Below are 17,824 nucleotides of genomic sequence, written 5' to 3' on the forward strand. Positions count from 1 at the left end.
ACAATGACCTGCAAACATACATCTCTGGAAACGCAGGAGCAGAGACTAGGATGAGATCTCAGGAAGAAGGTGTTGCCAGGAAGGTCACCTCCTCTCCAGGCTTCCAGAAGGACTGTCCGATCCCCGGGCTGGGCTCACGCCAGCCAGGTCGAGAGCAAACTCAAGCAGATGGCAACATGGCTCGGGGTGACAGGACACAGCCGCAGCTTTCCTTGGCTCGCCCTCTGCACGCGGGGCTGAACCCTCGGCTCCCCGCTCCCCTCCACGCTGCAGGGACAAGCTCCTGAGCGGGACAGATCCTGCCACTTGGTCCCCCGAGCCCTTATCCAGCGCACAACACAGCTGCAGCGAAAGCGAGCCCTGTCAAGCTGCCAGGGCCGACAATGCTGCTTACGGCAACAACTGCGCGGGTCTGAGCAGAGCTGTGTGTTGGGAAGCTCACAGGAAGAGGGCATCTACAACCCTCTCCTAGGCAGCCTGACAAAGGGCCAGGGTTAATCGCTTGTGCTACCTCCGTACTCACCGTGCTGGGCACGACCAGGGGCACGCCGGGCAGAGGGCTGTTGGCAGTGGCCGCGCTGGGGCTGAGCACCGCGTAGGTGAATCCCACCTTGCCGCTGTTCTGCAGGGTGACCTCTGCTTTGGTGACTTTGTTAAACAGCTGAAGAGAGGACAGAGGAGCAGGAAGTTACAGACACAGGCCTGATGCTGGGAATCTCCTTCCTCTTTCATTGGCTTGAAAGGAAATGAACACAGCACAGCAGCAGGGACCGCAGAGGACATATGGGCACTTGACTCTCCCGGGTTAACCTGGGGAGCCCACAGCCACAGAGTATCTCTTAGCCCTACACAGGAACAGATATTTACGGCAGCACGCAGAGGTGCAATAACAACCATGTAAAGACCAGTAACAAAGAAACCAGGGGATACAAGCCCTCTGCCCTTTAAGGTGTCATCCAACATCTAGCTGAAACAAAGAAGGAGGCATCGAGGCATTTCAGAGGAAAAGCCACCTGCATACAAGTACTTGCAAGCAAAATACCAGCAAAAAGGGAGACAGACGGTGCAACACATGCAGGGCCAACAGCTGGAAATATCTGTGGGGTTTTTAACCAAAAAGAAGTAAAGTGGGGATTATTCTGGGACATTCTCTCCAGCTTCAGTGACAGGAAGCCCAAGTTAGCTCCCTCCCTGGTTTATTTTGTTGATTAATCGAGAGCACTGAAAAAGAGCATCTCCTTGCACCTCAGGCTTTAGGAGCGGATCAGTGGATGGATGTCTCAAGGCACGTCCCTCTGGAGATCACCGCTGGGATCCTGCCTGCCCCAGGAGGCAGCGTTAGGAACCTTGAAGAGGAGCAATTCCCAGCTTTGGGGGGGGATGGAGATGGCCATTAAAAACCACCTTGGATGCAGGACCTATCACTCAAAGGTTGTACAGCTGACAAAGTAGCTGGGAAGGGGAGAGACCCCTAGACCAAGGTCAGCAGCAACCCGCCGGTGATGGTTTTAAAGACCGCTGCCAAGAGAAGCGCATGGTACCTTCAGCCCGCAGTCGATCTCCGTGGTGTCTAGGACGTAGTCAATGAGCGAAGCCTCCCCACTCAGCGCGATCTCATAGGTCGGGCCTCCCTCCACCTTGCACAGTGCCGTGACGCTGGCCACGATGTTTGCGTGGCCAAAGAAGGTGAATGTGACCCGCTGGCTCTCGCCCGGCTGCAGCACACCATACAGCGGCAGGATGTCAAAAACCTGGAGGGAGGGGAGGAGAGATCAAGATGTCAAGCATCCAAATTGATGCAGAAGAAGAGCCATGGCTTGAAGCAAAGGACAGACATGACTGGAGGGGCCTGTTCCTCAAACACAGGCAAAATCATCCTAATCTCATCCTGCATCCATGACACTTTCCAGTGGAGAAACCATGGGAAAAATCTCCCATACTCACCAACTAATACATTCATTAATACAGTACATCAAAGTAACTTGGGACGTCTCCTCTCTCTCTCTCTGATTTGCATGCTGCTCTCTCAAGATGCTGCAGCAAAATCTACTGCAAAAATTTCCTATCGACCACTTGATTAGTAAGAGCAGGACGAATAATGCCCTCCATAGGTGCCACACAGGTAACGTCCTTGGCCAACCCTATGACATGTCCTGCACGGCCTCTCCAATGACTGGTTGCTTCAGCAGTGCTGTGCGACGTGCTGGGAGGGCTGTGACGCCACTCTGTGAGCAGCGCCGAGGGCCACCAGTGGGAGCGGGGGCTACATAAGCAAGTCAGATTCCCACTTACCTCCTCCACTCCCAAGGTGAGGGGCTCTGCCTCCGTGAACGGCATCAACTCCTTGATCTTCACCCGGCTCTGAGTCTCCGCAGCACCCTCCATCTCTGCAGCACCTTCCAGCTCCGCAGCAGTGGATGACAGCAACTGGAAAACAAGCACCATGAGCTGCAGAAAGCAGCTGCCTGGTCTGGGTGAGACCACTCTGCTGCAGGCTCCACCACCTCACCAAGCCAGGAGCAGCTGAGATGGGACCTGGGCACAAATCAAGCAGGGGTATGTCCCTCGCATCAGTTGAGCGTGGGTCTGAGCCCACCCACAGATGAGACACGGGCTCCATCTGCACTTCCTACACGCAAGCTTGCACGAGGAAGCTGCGTGCGCCCAGCACTGAGTCCTGGCAGAGACCTCAAGGGTACTTTGCACCCTCGTGCCAGCCTGGCTTTGCTCACTCCTGCCCGAGGAACACACCGAGAACCCCATGCCTTGACAGGTTAGGTTTTCTGTGACAAAAAGAGGAACACAACTGCAAGTGAGATGTATTAAAAACAGGAAAATAAGGACTTAGAAAGTGCTCAGCACAACTATCCCGTTTCAGATGGTGCTTAGGCTTCATCTCATGCACTCATCGGTGCTGGAGAGCTGAGGATCTCTGCTCGGTCATTCTTCTCCAACAGCACCTTCCTGAAGAAGGCAGCTGAGATGTTTTTCTGTCTTGCAGCAGCCAAGAGCTGGTATTGAACCTCAAAGGCACCATGTCTCAAGAGGAAACTCATCCCTGGACTTCTGACCCCTATTTATAAAAGAGGGCTTTGCGACTGCTCTTGACATTTAAGAACACCCCCTTGTTCACTAATGTGAAGAAGTGCTTTGTGCTGTGGCCGTGACTTCAGCAGAATCTGCAAGAATATTTACAGGACATCCTTAGACCTAATCAGAGGCTCCATCTCCCCAGTAGATAAAGCACTGGGGAGGGAAGAGTTTTCTCTCATCTCAATGCTCTTTCTGTTGTCTCTACGTTTTCAAACTTAGCAAAGCTTTGTCAAGTGTATATTCCCAAAGATGCTAACCCACATCTTTCCTAGGCCTGTGGTCTCCCACCTCCCCAGGGAGGTTATATGGCGATTGCCTTGATGGAGTGACACAAGCAGAAGACCAAACTGCAATCTAGAAGCATCCTTTGAATCCAGAAGAATCCTTTGAAGCAATTTTGGATCCTACTTAGCCACGTCCACTTGTATTTCCCTGGTTTACTTCCTGGGCATACATGTCAACAGAGCACGAAATAAAGATCTTTTCATGCTTCTATCCAAAAAACATTCAGCCACACTATTCTTTACGTCTACAGGGTATAATTTCTCCTGATTCAGAAAAAATGTGCAGAGTTACAACATTAAAACTGCTGATATTTGGATGTAAGCACGTGCAGGTCCCCTCCTTGAACTTAATGTCAACGCTGGCACTTTCAGAGCCTCTCGGGCTCTCTTACATCCTTTTCTATGGCCCTAGGAGCAGCCTCTGTCCCACACGATGCACAACAACATGCCAGCTCCCACTAGTACCAAGGTCAAGCTCCAAAGCAGCGAGCTTCACCAGGAAGGTCAGCACATCAAAGGCAACTTTGTCTGCAAAGCCTTCTTTTATAAAAAGTTGTCTCTGTGGCCATCACTGCAACACGGGCTCTTGGGGGAAGGCAGAAGCGTGAAAGCGGGTGGCTCCAGCTGGGCTTGAGAAGGTGCTACATGCAGATCAGTACTTGGCACAGCTTGAGACAGAAAGGAAACTGAAAGCCCTCACATCATGATGCAGATACAAGCCTCCTTTGATGTTGTAAACAAAAAAACCCAAAACCAAACAAAAAACAAAAAAATCCCAAACCCAACATAAGTCAGGAGAATCTGAGTGGCCTTCTCCAAGCAAAACTGTCCTATTTCTCCCTCCCCAGAAGCCCCGCGTCCAGCCGCTGGCCCTGCTGCCCAGCCCGCTCTCAGGGCATGTGGCAGCAGGGCAGCAAAAAGGGAGGTTGGCACGAGCACGGCTTTTTGGTGGAAAGCTGGGGGAGGCAACACAGGTGGTAGGCATAGAAGAAAATCTACCTTTGCTTCCAGGGAGTCATGTGCAACTGCTGGCTCTTGGGCAGGATCCCCCACTGCTGCCAGGGCTTCGGCTGGCTGCTCCGCACCCCCGTCCCTGGAGCTGCTCTCTGCAGATGCTGAGCGCGCCGACCGGCCTCCCTCCTTCTTAGGTGGTTGGGCTTTGATGAAAAATTTAGGTGCTGGAGGGCTGAACCTGGAAAAGAACGTAACTTTGGTCACGGACCTGCAGTGGGAGGGAGGGGAGCCTGCACCAGCGGCCCCTTGGCAGGATGCGGCCCCTGGGTGGGCACTGGTGGTGTGAGCTCAGTGATGGGTCTGACCCAGCAGCTCCGAAACCAGGATGGAGCAGGACAACGCTTGGGGCTGCCCAGGGACGATGCTGCTATAGCGGCTGTGCAGGCAGCTGGCAACTGGCTGCAAGGAGAAATGGAAGAGGACAGAGGGGAATGGCTTGTAGGGAGGTAAAAAGTGCAGCAGAAAAGGAGAAGAGACACAAACTGTGCAAAAAGGTGAGGCTGAGATGCAAAGAGGCAGATCCAGCCAGCGATGAGCCAGTACAGACCCACCGGTGCCCTCTTGAAAGCACCCACCGCTGCGGACCATGCCTTCCTCACCCAGAGGGCCAAAGCAAGACATTTTGCAGCTCTACTACACCTTTATCCTGAATATTTCCCCTGATAATTACCCGCAGCCATAGGTCACTACGAGCAAGCAGCGATGCTGGTGGCTTTCTCAAAGCGCCATCAGGCAGGAGCAGGGATGGAGCCCGCAGCCTGCTGTGCCCGGACCGGACAGAGCCCAGCACCGCTCGGGGCACCCACGGAGCCCAGCGTGGGACACCCTCGCACGCGCAAGGCAACACGGAAAGACACGTTGAGCAATTCCAAGCAGAGGCTCGCAATTAAACAGCCCATTGATCCCTGATGAGTGCCAAAGCAGCAGCGATTAGTGCTTTGGGGAAGGAAGCTCTGGCCATTTTTAATCAATATACAGCAAACGTCGATGACATCATTCAGCTCCCTGCTGTGCCGCAGGTATTCCCCGATCCCAGAACAATGGCTCCAACAGCACCTCATGCTAAAAGGGCAGCAGCTCTGCTGAAAGAAGGTTGGCATTTACCGATGGTGTGGTTACCTCCCCAGCAGTTTCTAAACGCAAACCGGTTGAGGACCAATTTGGCAAATGATTCAGCAAAGCAGTTCTACGGCTCGTTTTACAAACAGAGCTGAGTTTATGGTTTGACCAACATCTCTCAGGAAAAAGTACATGGTATAACTTTTTCAAATGTTCCCAGGTGACTCAGATTATATTCCCTGTTTCAAATCGCACAGGAACTCTGCTCCTATGTCTAATGCCACGCACTCGAACCATGCCTGCCTGTCACTGTGCCTATTTGCAAGTGTTCCCCATAGGCAAACAAGGCAGATTTTTTTACAGCAGTCTGGATGCTTCCTTCCCAGCTGGGAATTTGGTGCCTTTAATGACACGCTCCCAAATGAGTATTTCTCTTTAGCTTTGTAGCTTGTTATTTAAGGCTGGTTTTCTTTTCTGGATTAGAAGCTCTGCTCTTCACAACCCCCAGGAGGTCTCACCTGACTTGGCCTTCCTGCAACCACATGCAAGAACAAGGCTTGGCCCAGGCGACCTTCCCCAAGCAGGGACCGATGAGCAGCGGTGCTATCACCCCTCCCCAGCCCTCCCTCTGCCTCCTGCTGGGACCCCATGGGGGACCCCAAAGACGACCGCGGCACTGTCTGCATGGAAGAACAAACCAGGACTGGAGGGGACGAAGGCGTTCGCTTGCCCCTGCAGAGCATCACCCATCTCCAGGCCCATCTGCACAACCTTCACTCCTCTCATCCGAGGCACCTTAATATGTGTTGGGGTGCACCGATGGGCGACCAAACTGCTCAACACCTCCAGCAGCCACTAACTTGGGCATCTACATAAGGATGAAATAAATTGAGCTCAGCTGCAACAGCAGTGCCTCTGGGCAGCCTGCAACTGAACACTACTTCTCCTGGGTGAGCAGGGACATGCCTGCAGCATGGGAGTACAAACATCCAGGGCCAGGAGCACCTTGAAGCCCTCCAGCTACGCACCAGGCCACCCACCAGTTCAGCGCATGAGCCTGGCCACCATCACAGTGGCTGTCCCAAAACTGCTACCTGTGATCCACCCTAGCAAGGAAATGAAACTGCAGCTCTTAGAGCGCTTCTGATGAATACTGCGGGTTAATAACAACTCCTGAGAGTTGTTAATAACAACTCCAGCTCCTTTGCAGAGCCCCATGAAATCTCCCTGTGAGCTGAAGTCCTCCCCAAGCTGCTCTGCTGTAGAGAGCTAAAGGGTTCCCCCCACTTTGCCCCTGCCTGCCTCCCTCTCCGAGTCAGGAGATGTAGATTTATGGTCATACCTCCTCAACATCCCAAAGTCCTCACCTGGGCTGTTTGAACACAGGGGCCATACTCTCTTAACACAATTGCTACTTGTTTTTTGAGTGGGCAAAGACAATCCACCTGCTTCTGCGAGCAGCATGGCAATCTGTCAGAGTTCAAGGATCGTCTGGGCAATGTTCTTAGGCATATGGTTTAGTTTTAGGTAGTCCTGCGAGGAGCAGGGAGGTGGACTCAATGGTCCTTACAGGTCCCTTCCAACTTGAGATATTCTATGATTCTGTGAATCAATGCTCCTGTGCAGCTACGAGGGCAGAAGGAATGGTGGTTCTTCACACTGTGGCTATTTTCAGGGGTAAAGAGATGGGCCAGCTGAATGAGAGATTATTTTTTTTTTTTTCACAGGGACCTTTAACAGAGTTTATCGCAGCACAGAGTGGCTCCTCACCTACAGCACATGGAGCTGGTGGCTGTGGCCAAAGAAATCATTGGCAAAGAAACCACTGAGGACCAAAACACTGGCTTTGGCCACCTGACTTTGAGAGGAACAGCACGCATTGCTTCTACTCCACGCTGGGACAACCTCCTGCCTCCTCAGTGATACAACAGGAAAACAGAGCACTGGCACATGCCAGACAGATCCCGCCCTTTCTGAAAAAGAAATGTGTGATGATGTCTTGGGAAACGATCTCCCTGACTGGTACTCTCCTCATCTGCCTTAAAAAAATAAATTAAAAAAAAAAAAAATCAACATTTTGTTTCATAAACAGTAAAGCTCTGCGGAGACGGGGCCTTGAGCAGCAGCCCAGCAGCAATTAAAGCATGAGTCATCCCGGCAGCACAGGCGTAATGGCTTTTATAGGGAGAGGGATGCGTTTGCAGTGCAAATGTACCGCGGGTTCCCACTGTGAGCCTTGGGTAATGAAGACGCTCAGAAAGCAAAGAGAGAAGTCGGCTGCTCCCCAGGTTCCCTAGCTGAACACTGCTGGCAGAGCAAGAAGTCACCTTCCAACCAGCGTTTGCTGGCCAGCTGTAAAACCAGAAGGCAACCCCCGTCCAACCGCAGCCCACTCAGCGCGTGGATGACACATGGACATCTCCCACGTTTTGTCCTGATGGCACAGGACAAAGCCAGGGAGAGAGTCAAATACCTGACAGCACCTCGGGGGGGACGCGCAGCACTTTTCACCCGAACAATGGTTTCTCCTTCGCCTCCCCTGCCCTAAATCCACTCCTCCAACTCCCTGGGGCTGCTCCCCAGTCTGCCGGGGCAAATGAAAGCTCTCGGGGTCTGTCACCCTCATGCAAAGGAGGAGGCTGAGCCTCAGAAAACACAAGCGTAATACTTGAAGTGATTCCCACGCAGCCGTTCTGGGCTCCAACCTCCATCGCGATGACCCAGGTAAAAGTCCTCCAGGTGTGCAACAGTGAAACCGTTGGTCAGAAGCCCCGGGGCAGCAGAAGCTGTCTCAAACCTGCAGCATCCCAGCAAATGAGCTGGGAAAAAGCAGTGTCGTGCTGGAAGGCACAGAGCTGGAGGGTACGTGGTGAGGGTCACCATGCTGAAGGTGAACGCAGAGAAGCAGCAAGCTTACAGACACATTTCAAATAGGAAAACATCACCCTCCAACCTTTGTTCTGATAAAGTGTCACTGTACACACCTAGTATATGGGTTTATGTCTCTAATACAGACTTGGTAACAACATATGCTCACTCACTCCTGGCTCCAAACCCCTCCTTGGCACTCACTGTATTTACTTCTCATCCTTTCTGGAGGGGAACAGGTCGCAAATTTCCCCAAGTCTCCCTTGCTTCAGCTCCCCAGTGCCTCTGTCCACGAGTACAGAGCCTCTCCGTAAGCCGCTCACGGCAGCCGGACTGCCACCCCAGAAGTAAAGCCTGCGCGGCACCCAGCCCTTGCTCCAAGAGACTTCGTCTCCAAGAAAGAAGAGGCCACTTCTCTGTTACACCGAGCAAACCGCTTCTCGGCTGCTGCCAAACCACACGCAGCTGAAGGATTCCTTCAGCAGCACATTTCCATCATGACTCAGTCCGCCTTTTCTAAGTTACCCATGAGACTGAAGCAGGAGAAAGACCACCCATAGGGCTACCAAAGCCCAAAACGTACTGCCCCAAGGAGCTGATAGCACTGGGGGGTGAGAAGGGGGTATGCTCTACTGTCACCCATCCCAGACTCCCCAGCAGCAGGGGCACGGTGGATGTATGCATTTCTGATGTATATTCTCGCTGCTCATGTTGCTACCTCTCCCCTCTGGTTACTGACAGAGCACTGCTGTCAAATTTTGCCTTGCCCGGTTTCTCACTCTCTACGTTTTCCATCTTCCTTGTTATAAAAACATCAGCAAAGCAAAAAACTCATCAAATATAACACAGACTTGGGGTTGTGGGGTTTTTTTGTCACTACCAAGGCTGGGATCTGGCTCGCAGGGTCCCTGCAGGACAACCTGCCAAGGGACATGCACAGAGAGATGGCAGCGACATGAGGAATTCCTAATGCTATAGGAAGATCCACTTGGGAGGAAAAAGGCTGCTGGTTTGTTCAAAATAAATTGGCTGAAAAAATCCTGGATGGAAAGGGAAGAGTCATCTTCTACATGTTTAGCCCAACAATCCCTTTCCCCAAAGAATCTACTGGCAATTCATTACGCTGGATTTGTAGCCAAGACGCTCCCACTCTCCAGAGACGTCGGATCAACACATGGAGGGGACCTGACATGTGCCACGGAGGTGCACAGCTCCTGCTGATCCATCCTGGCACACGGACCACATGGCGTGTGTTAGCTCTATCCCAGGGAAGGAACATGGCTCGCGTGAAGGGGACAAAGAGGTGATGCAGGAACAGCAATGCTCAAAGGAAATGACAAGGCATGGATCCTTAATAAAGGATGGAAACTCTAGAGAACAGCTAAGTTTGGGGAGGAGCCTTTGGCAGCCTTTGTCACAGGTCTCTAAGAAAAGCCTTGTATAGCCCTTGGATTTAATGTCTTCCTTTTGATGGGAATCCCAAATAAAGCTGAGGAGCTGGGTACTGCCCTTAGAAAGGGGAACAAATCTGCATTTCAGGAAGAAACCTTTAAGATAAGAAAGATGAGGAAATGTTTGAAATTGACTCCAGATCTATTATCTCCTGCTGGGCCATTCTGGAGGTCCTTTCCAACACTGCAGAAAACATCTTGGTGCAAAGGCTTAACTTGGCTTTGAGCTATCAAAGGTCCAAGAGGTAAGGAGAGCCTATTCCTACTCTGTCTCTAACCACAGAGAAGAAGAGTAACCAGGAGAGAGTTATGGCTCAGCCGTGTCAGAGAAGGGGCATGGGTTGGCATGAGTTCGGCAAGTCCAACCACACAGCAACAGTTGGACTGTGTTGCTTACATGATTGCTCTGCTCAAAGTAGCAGCAGTGACTGAAGAGTAAGGAGGAAAAAATGGGTTGAACAATTAGAAGAAAAAAAAAAAAGATCTAAGCACACAGCATCCCTTCCAGGCAGAGAAACAACACTCTTCTCTGCTGTCCAAAATAAACATGTGTGTCTGATTGATGCTGCTGGGAGTCTCTGATGATTGGCTCCAGCAAGGTTAGATGTATGGACGGTTAAATCCTATTGATCTCACCTTCATGGGACCTCATGTTTGATTCCCTCAGTGTCAGACTGAGTGACCTTGATCTGACAATCTAGAATACCAACAGTGCTTAATGTGGACCAGAAATAACATCTGACATGTTGCCCTTCTGCAGGGCTCTTCATGAGCAATTTGAGGTGTGAATAGCTTGGAGACAGTCTTCATTTCCAGCTCTGCCACAGAGGATCACATGGCATCTGCTGAGGGACCGGGAGAGAGTACATTACTGCATAACCAACATGCAGAGCAGAAAAGGGAGCTGTCGTAACGTCCACAGCGCTAACGAGCCAGCAAAGGGGCTATGCCAAACCCTTTGGAGCCAAGGCTGCTATCCTGCCAGATGCTTTGGACCCTCAACTGCTACCAACTCAGCAGAGTTGGGTGACTCTGCATCCACTGGAAGAACGAGCACCTGCAGGCTCAGGTCCAGCAAAGCCCATTTAGGTGGAGACCGGGGTTCTCAAAAGCTGAAAACTGAGTCAGCATTCACATTTCCAAAAAACCTAAACTGGTTCTAAAAAAAGAAGAGGCAAGATCAACAGGCAACCAGCCAACAAGTGGCCCCAGAGGAAATTAATTCCACACAGCTTCACTCTGTTTGTTTCTCTTATTATAAAACACATGCATTGTTCTATCATCAAAATTAGATTTTCCCTTTAGCTGGCAATTAAACCCTAATCTAATTTACCAGGGGATGACAAGGGCCTCCAAGCTGAGCTTACAGCCCTGCTCCTCTTCCCCTGCCCATCTCCCTCCACCTGCTTTTGCAGACTTTCCTCTGCATTTTAGGGTCTGTTCTTGAAGGTGCCATGCATCAAGAAGGGCCGCACTAAAGACTTCTTGTTGTTGCTTGCCAAGACCCAGCTGTGAATGGGCTACCCCAATGCCCAGGTCTTCTCCTCCAAGCCCTCCTCATAGCCATAGCTAATTTCCACTTCCCAATAGGTCGTCTCCTCTGAGACAGATCCCAATGCCCTAAACAAAACTGTTTATTGATGATCTCTAGTATTTGTAATAGCAGCACTTCAATGCACACTGGCTAACTTTGCTCGGTTTCCTAGGGCATTATGGAAAAACCATTTCCTACTGTAATCAAAACTGCCCAGACTAGACTTTTGTACTATGTAGAGAGGCCACAGCATGAGGAACTGCTAGAAACATGTTTATAGACGTGCTCCGGCAATACTGCCAGATTGGCTTGGAAACCACAGACCAGGGCGGGGTGGCCCTGCTCCCAGGGGATGTTCAGACAAGTCCTCCCACCAACATCTACAGCTGTACCCGAAGCTGCAGCAGAACCTGCCATTTCGCTGTAAAACACTGAAGAGCTGTTTGGTGAATGTGACGTGCCATTGAACAGATGAAAACTCACTTCACCAAGGTGGTGTTTGCCTCAGGCCACAAAGGTCTGAGAAAGCAGCTTTCCATACCAGCTTTCCTTCCCAGGGGAACCAGTACAGGGGCTACGGTAAAGCAGCAGCAAGAGACTGGGGCAGCGGCACATCGTTCTGGTGGCAGTGCCTGTGTAAGTTTTTCGTATGGCATGACAACAAATAGGGTTGGCAGGGAAGGAAGAGAGCTCCCATTACAGATCTGCTTCTCCAAGTGCCTAAGCGTGGCTTTGTAGCTCCAGAGACACAGCAGGATTCTAGGTTACGGGCTATGCAAAAAGTGTTGGTAGCGTCTTACAGTCCCAGCTTGGCTGGAGAATGCTGCCTCTTTCCCAGCATCAAACTGGTGGAGATCACCGATTCCCTGCGCATCTAGCCTGACCACAGCTGGTAGGTGTTCTTTCCACACAGGAAAGTTGAAAGCAATTTGTCAGATGCCAGGCAAACAGCTTGGTCTTTGCAAAGTACAAACAGGACACCGGGAAGAAGAGCTTCAAGGAGAGGGTGGAGGCGCACATACCTCATCTGGTTCACGTGGCTGTCCATCAGGAAGGACCAGTGGTACCGGACAGGAAGTGGGCTGCAGTTTGTCATCTTGATGTAACGCACAGCTTCGGTGTCATTCAAGAGGCACCCAAAGTCCATGGCCATGGTCGGGAAATGGAGATTGGGGAAGTAGACTTCTCCTCGAACGGTGACCTGCTCCTCCTGAGGGTGCTCGAGAAAGCGTATCTTCAGAGCCTTCTCTGCTACCCAGATATTCAAACCCTCTTCATAAGCAGGGTTAAAGCTGATGGAGAGATGAAGTTCCTCTCCTATCTCCAGCTTCATGGGCTGCAAGGAGATGAAGAGTATTAACCGCCAGTGTGATGAAGTCCCAAGGTCTGACGGCATGAAAATGTAAATATTCAACGTGTGACCCCAACGTGGCCTTCTCAGTTCATCCTTCCTTTTCTTTACAGTGTGCACCTGCCCGCAAGCACCACAACACTCTGGTCTGAGACTATCTCACGCTCATGCCTCTGGGCTCTGCATCAGTACAAGAGGGAAAGAAATATTGTCCTCCTGAATTCTGGACCCACAGAAGCTATATGCTAAATACATAACCAAACCAGCACTCTGGCAAGCCAGGGCCTTTTGCCCCAACTCTAGAGGAACATCTTTTTCCTCACAGCACAAGCGCAATGGCATTGCAGCCTCACCCTTGCAGGTGCTAGTCACTGGCACGGCACAGAAATGGTGGCCGTGCCTACCACAACACGTTTAGCAGAGTCCATACCCAACACCTTCCACCAACAACGGGGCAGGTGCCGGGGAGCAACTGGAGGAGCATCCTCAGCCTTCCTGAAAGCAGGGCTGCCCTTGAAGGGAGCAAGCTGCTCTTGAGGTTATCCAAGGATGGCTGCTGGAGAGCAAGGATGGTTTCCAGGAGACACCTTTACTACATGGCGTGCCCAGACCTAGTTGCACACTCCCCTCTCCTCATGGCTTAGAGCCAGGACGCATTTCCCCAATTCAGATGATATTTCGTTTCCTTCAGCAACTCGTTTCAAATCTAATTTAGTTCAGGCCAGTCTACTGCTGATTCTAAAGAATAAACCTCTCTACCAGAGGACCTCCCAACAGAAATGCACCACCACTCCCCTCCCTCTTCAAACCCCACCAGCAGGAAGGTCCACGGCTGCTCACCTGAACATCTGCGGGGAGGGGCTGCCGGTCCGCATCGCAGATCACGAAGGGTTGCTCCAAGGCCAGGACAACGCTGAGTGGCAGGGAGGACATGTTTTTTAATGAAAGAGGCTTGTGCTGAAGAGTTAGGACATCACTGGGTTGCTACAGAAACAGGAGACAAGGAAAAAAAACAACCTGAAGCGGCCACGGACCTCCTTCCCTTTTCTGATGCATTTCAAGGTTTTCAACCCCAAAAGAGCATACATCTCTATTTACTATTTTTATTCACTTCCACCCTTCTAGAAAGGTTTCCTTGAAGTAGATCAGATGCTTTTCACCTTTAGTAACTACAGCGTCCCCCGGGGGACAGGGAAACAGTCTCACGTACAGATGGGGGGATAGGACCCCGAGAGGAGGCAGCTGCTTGAACAAGATCAAAAGAGAAAGTGAACCCAGAGCTTTTGTCTCTGCGTGGTTTATATAAACTAGACAGGCTTTGGGAAACTACTTTGGGGTGTATTGACATCAATCAGCTGCAGCTTCGTAGTACTCGATAAATCAGAGCGTGTGGCATCAAGCAGACCACAGGCAGACATCAGGCAGAGCTGAAAAGCTTCTAATTGAATCTGAACTCCCTGCTCACAGGATTTTGTGCTTCTCTGGAAGCCTGGGAACCAGAGGAGAGACCTGAAAACACAGCAACTAAATAATGAAGTATCTTCTCTTTTTCAGACACCTCACGGGAGAGAGAAAGATGATGCAGGAGTCAGGATCCAGAGACTAGAGGGCTCCTGCTTTGTGTTGATATTACCATCACTGCAGCTGAAGGACATCTGCGGGTCCTTTGAAGAAAGTGAGGCTTGGGGAAATGCAAAGAGCATACCAAGAGCAGAGAAGGCAAAGAGAGACAAGAGATGACAGTTTTCCCTCATCAGCCTGAGGAGCTGACAGCTAAATCAGTTTTTCTCAGCTCCCCTACAGGATCAGTGTTCAGACTTCACTGTGCCTTGAAGGAGGATCCTCAAAATACTCCCTTTATCCTGAGTACAGAAACTGGTGTCTCTCTAGAAGTGGCCACGATCCCCCTCAGCAGAGCAGCTGTAATCTCAGTTTTACTTCGGTGAAATTAAAAACCAGTCCCATCCCTAGAAACATCCTCACTTACTTTGCAAAGCACCTCAGGAGGGGTGAGGAGGGGGTTTAGCATCGCTCAGCTGCAGCTCTCTGCTCTCCCACCTGCAGCCCCAGCACACGAGGGGGCTGCGCAAAGCCCACGCTGTTCTCGTGGGTCCCACATGTCTCACCCTGTGCCCTTGGCTCAGCAGCTCAATTCTGTATCCACATCAAGAAAGGCCGAATACGGCTGGTGAGGCTGTCCCCAAGCCCAGAGGAGCGAAATAATGATCTTGGTGTTAATGGAAAAAACTTGGTCCTGCTCAAATCAATAGTCAAAGCCCTGAGGACTCGGAGAAGATATTTAGCTTCCCCCTTTGAACACAAGCACACACACCCCACGGGCTCTCAGTCATCAGCCAAGCTATTCAATGCCAGCATGCAATCCAAAGACTTACCTTCTCCACCCGGAAAGTGATTTCTCTGGAGGATATTTGCAGAATGGGAGCAACAAACTCACAGGTGACGTCCACTTGCATGATCTGTGCCTTCCCTGCCTTGCTCCCCACCATGGCGTGACACAGCAGCCGCTCCTTCACCACCTGCATGCAAGAGTCACACGTCACCCGGCGGGTGCTAGCAGGGCGTCCAGAAAACACCCTGCATTTGCTAGCCACCCGACCGTGGACATAAAGGATTTTGATAGCCTGGATAAAAACTGTGCCATGGGATCTTGGCCATCAACCATCAACAGGTATTACTGCCCTTAAGTGACAGTCACTCGTCTCCTCAACAGCCCTCTCTCTTTCTATGCTACACCCTATTTATGCTGCACTCAAACATCCATACCGCTACACCCCAATATCTACAAAAGGCACTTGAGTCACGTGCTGTCTACAATCGTAATAATCCCTGCCCCAAATGATTCTTGTTTTGATGTGCCCCATCGCTAAGCATAATCCTTACAGAAAGCTGTAGGAACTGATTAAAAACATATATAACTACATTAAGGGAAACAAGTGGTAGAAGGGCCAACGCCAGCAAACCCTCCCTTGGAAGCTTAGTAGAAAGGATACATGGCAAAAACCCAAATAGCCAGCCTGCCTTCAGCTAAAGAGGGGATCACTCATTCCTAGGATGTACTGTGCCCTCCTAGAGCTGCTTTGAAAAGAAATCTCCCCAGGAAAGAGATGTCTTGCACTCCACATGAAAACCCTCTGCTGAAGCGGGATGCTCTTATGTTCAAGACTTTTTCCTGATTTCTCATGGTTTCACTTTCCCAAATTCCTCCCGTCATTTCTCATTCTTCCCTCTGGTACAACACCACAACCCAACAACTCCTCGGAGTCTACAGCCTCCAAAATCATCTGTGCTGCACGTGCAGTGCAGGCAGTTGGGCTTCTGGCCAACCTGAAGAGAATTAAGTTCCCAAGACCCCAAGTAAGGTGGAAAGCCCACTCCCACGGTCTTGGCTTTGACTGCACGAACCAGGCAGCCACAGCTGAGCTCACAGATCCCCTTTGGCCTTTCCGGGCAAGACACCCTCACCAGTGCCCTGATCATTTTCCTTCCTTTCTAGTACCTTTTTCCCTCTTCAGCAAAACCTTTGGGCTCAGAACTGCACAGGGACAATCCCATCACAGTCAATTGAGTGAGTAATCAAGTCTTCCTCAAGCTGCCACTCAGGCAATCCTTTAAAAAACCTTTCAAAGCACTGGTATCAGCAGGAGCTTAATGCAGGTTTAGTCCATAGTTGCTTAAACATCTGAGCCCAGTGGTCCTGGAGCCAGGGAATGCACACCAGGGGTAGCTGGCAGTTTCTCTGCAGAGTTGGATTCCCCCTGGAAAGAAGGGTCCAGGAGGAACACCCAGTGACCCTGCTGAAATCCCTCCCCTCTCAGCTGCCATCCAAGGGTGCTGCAAGACCTGGCTGCCCTTGGGACACCGGGGCTGGCTGAGAGACTGGGGCGAGCTGGTACGGAAATATTGACAAAAGTCAAGCTGTCAATTATAATGATCCCTGGGAACAGGCTCCCACATGGGAAATGATCATTAGAGCTGACACACCCCGTTCATTTTTTCTCCTCCAGGACTCAGTGCTAGACAAGCCCTCTGCTCACGTTTGTCTACAGAGGAAAAATGATGCTGCTCCCAGACACTCCCCCCCTTCACAGGTGGTTTGTTTTGCTCGCTGCTTCCCCCAGATAGATGACCTTGCATTTTTTAATCTACTTTCTGCCTGTGTTCCTAGTCTAAGTGTAAATTATTTTCCCTGCCCTTCCTTTCTGCCTCAGCACATGACACCTTATAACCTGCCCTTGGCCCCTGAAGTAGGAATACTTCCTTCAGCCCCCATTTTGGTGTCAGCAAGTTGGGTTTATGGTAGCTCTAGAAACACAAAAAAGCCTTAGCAACTGATGGTGGCCAGCAAGAAAAGCAACTGGTGCTGCCGTGGTAACTTGTGGCATTAAAACAGTTTCTGGAAAGCTCTTGCTCATTTTCGCAGGCAAATGTCAAGGGGCTGCAAAAGAACTCCCAGTGGATGTGATCTGATGGGAAAGGCTCAGCCCTCATGGGGGACCTCACCTGCGGAGTGCTGGAGAAGCCTTCCAGGGTCATCTCCACAGTCTTGCCCGGCATCAGCTCCATCCTCAGAGGCCGAAGCTTAAACACGGGGCAGGCAGGTTTGGGGTTCTGGGCGGAATCTTTGCCCTTGGTGGTACCAATGGCAGGGAGACGATGATGCCGGTGAAACGGGCTGAAACCTTCTGTTGTCCAATACAGGTACTGGGTGCGTCGCCCTTTATTTGTCATCTTGAAGTGGTAGCAGCAGGGGTCCAGGCTAGAAGAGAAGCAGAGATGGAAAATGTCACGGGAGCTGTCATTTCCCAGCGATCACCCAGCTTCAGCACCTTGAAGGCATTATCCAACTGCACACTCAGCAATAAAGGCACCTCCAAAAAGGCTGACCTAGCTCAAAGCTACAGCAAGAGCCAGACCTTGGTTGCCCCGAAGTTTATCACCATCCAGCAGCTGCTCTGGTTGTGTACAGCAGGGAAAAGCTTCGTGAAGAACATTGTGGTGGGTTGACCTCGGCTGGATGCCAGGTGCCCACCAAGCCACTCAATCACTCCCCTCCTCAGCAGGACAGGGCGGGGAGAAAATAAGATGGAAAAAAACTCGTGGGTCACGAGAAAGGCAGTTTAATACGGCAAAAGCAAAGGCCGCGCACAGA

At 51.1% G+C, this 17,824-nt stretch overlaps 1 pseudogene; it reads right to left on the reverse strand.

Annotated features, from left to right (window-relative positions):
- LOC132321120 (hydrocephalus-inducing protein homolog) overlaps positions 1 to 17,824 on the reverse strand; it is a 75,013-nt pseudogene that overhangs the window by 10,746 nt on the left and 46,443 nt on the right.

Source organism: Gavia stellata, unplaced genomic scaffold (assembly GCF_030936135.1).
Source record: "Gavia stellata isolate bGavSte3 unplaced genomic scaffold, bGavSte3.hap2 HAP2_SCAFFOLD_96, whole genome shotgun sequence".
Lineage (NCBI taxonomy): Eukaryota > Metazoa > Chordata > Aves > Gaviiformes > Gaviidae > Gavia > Gavia stellata.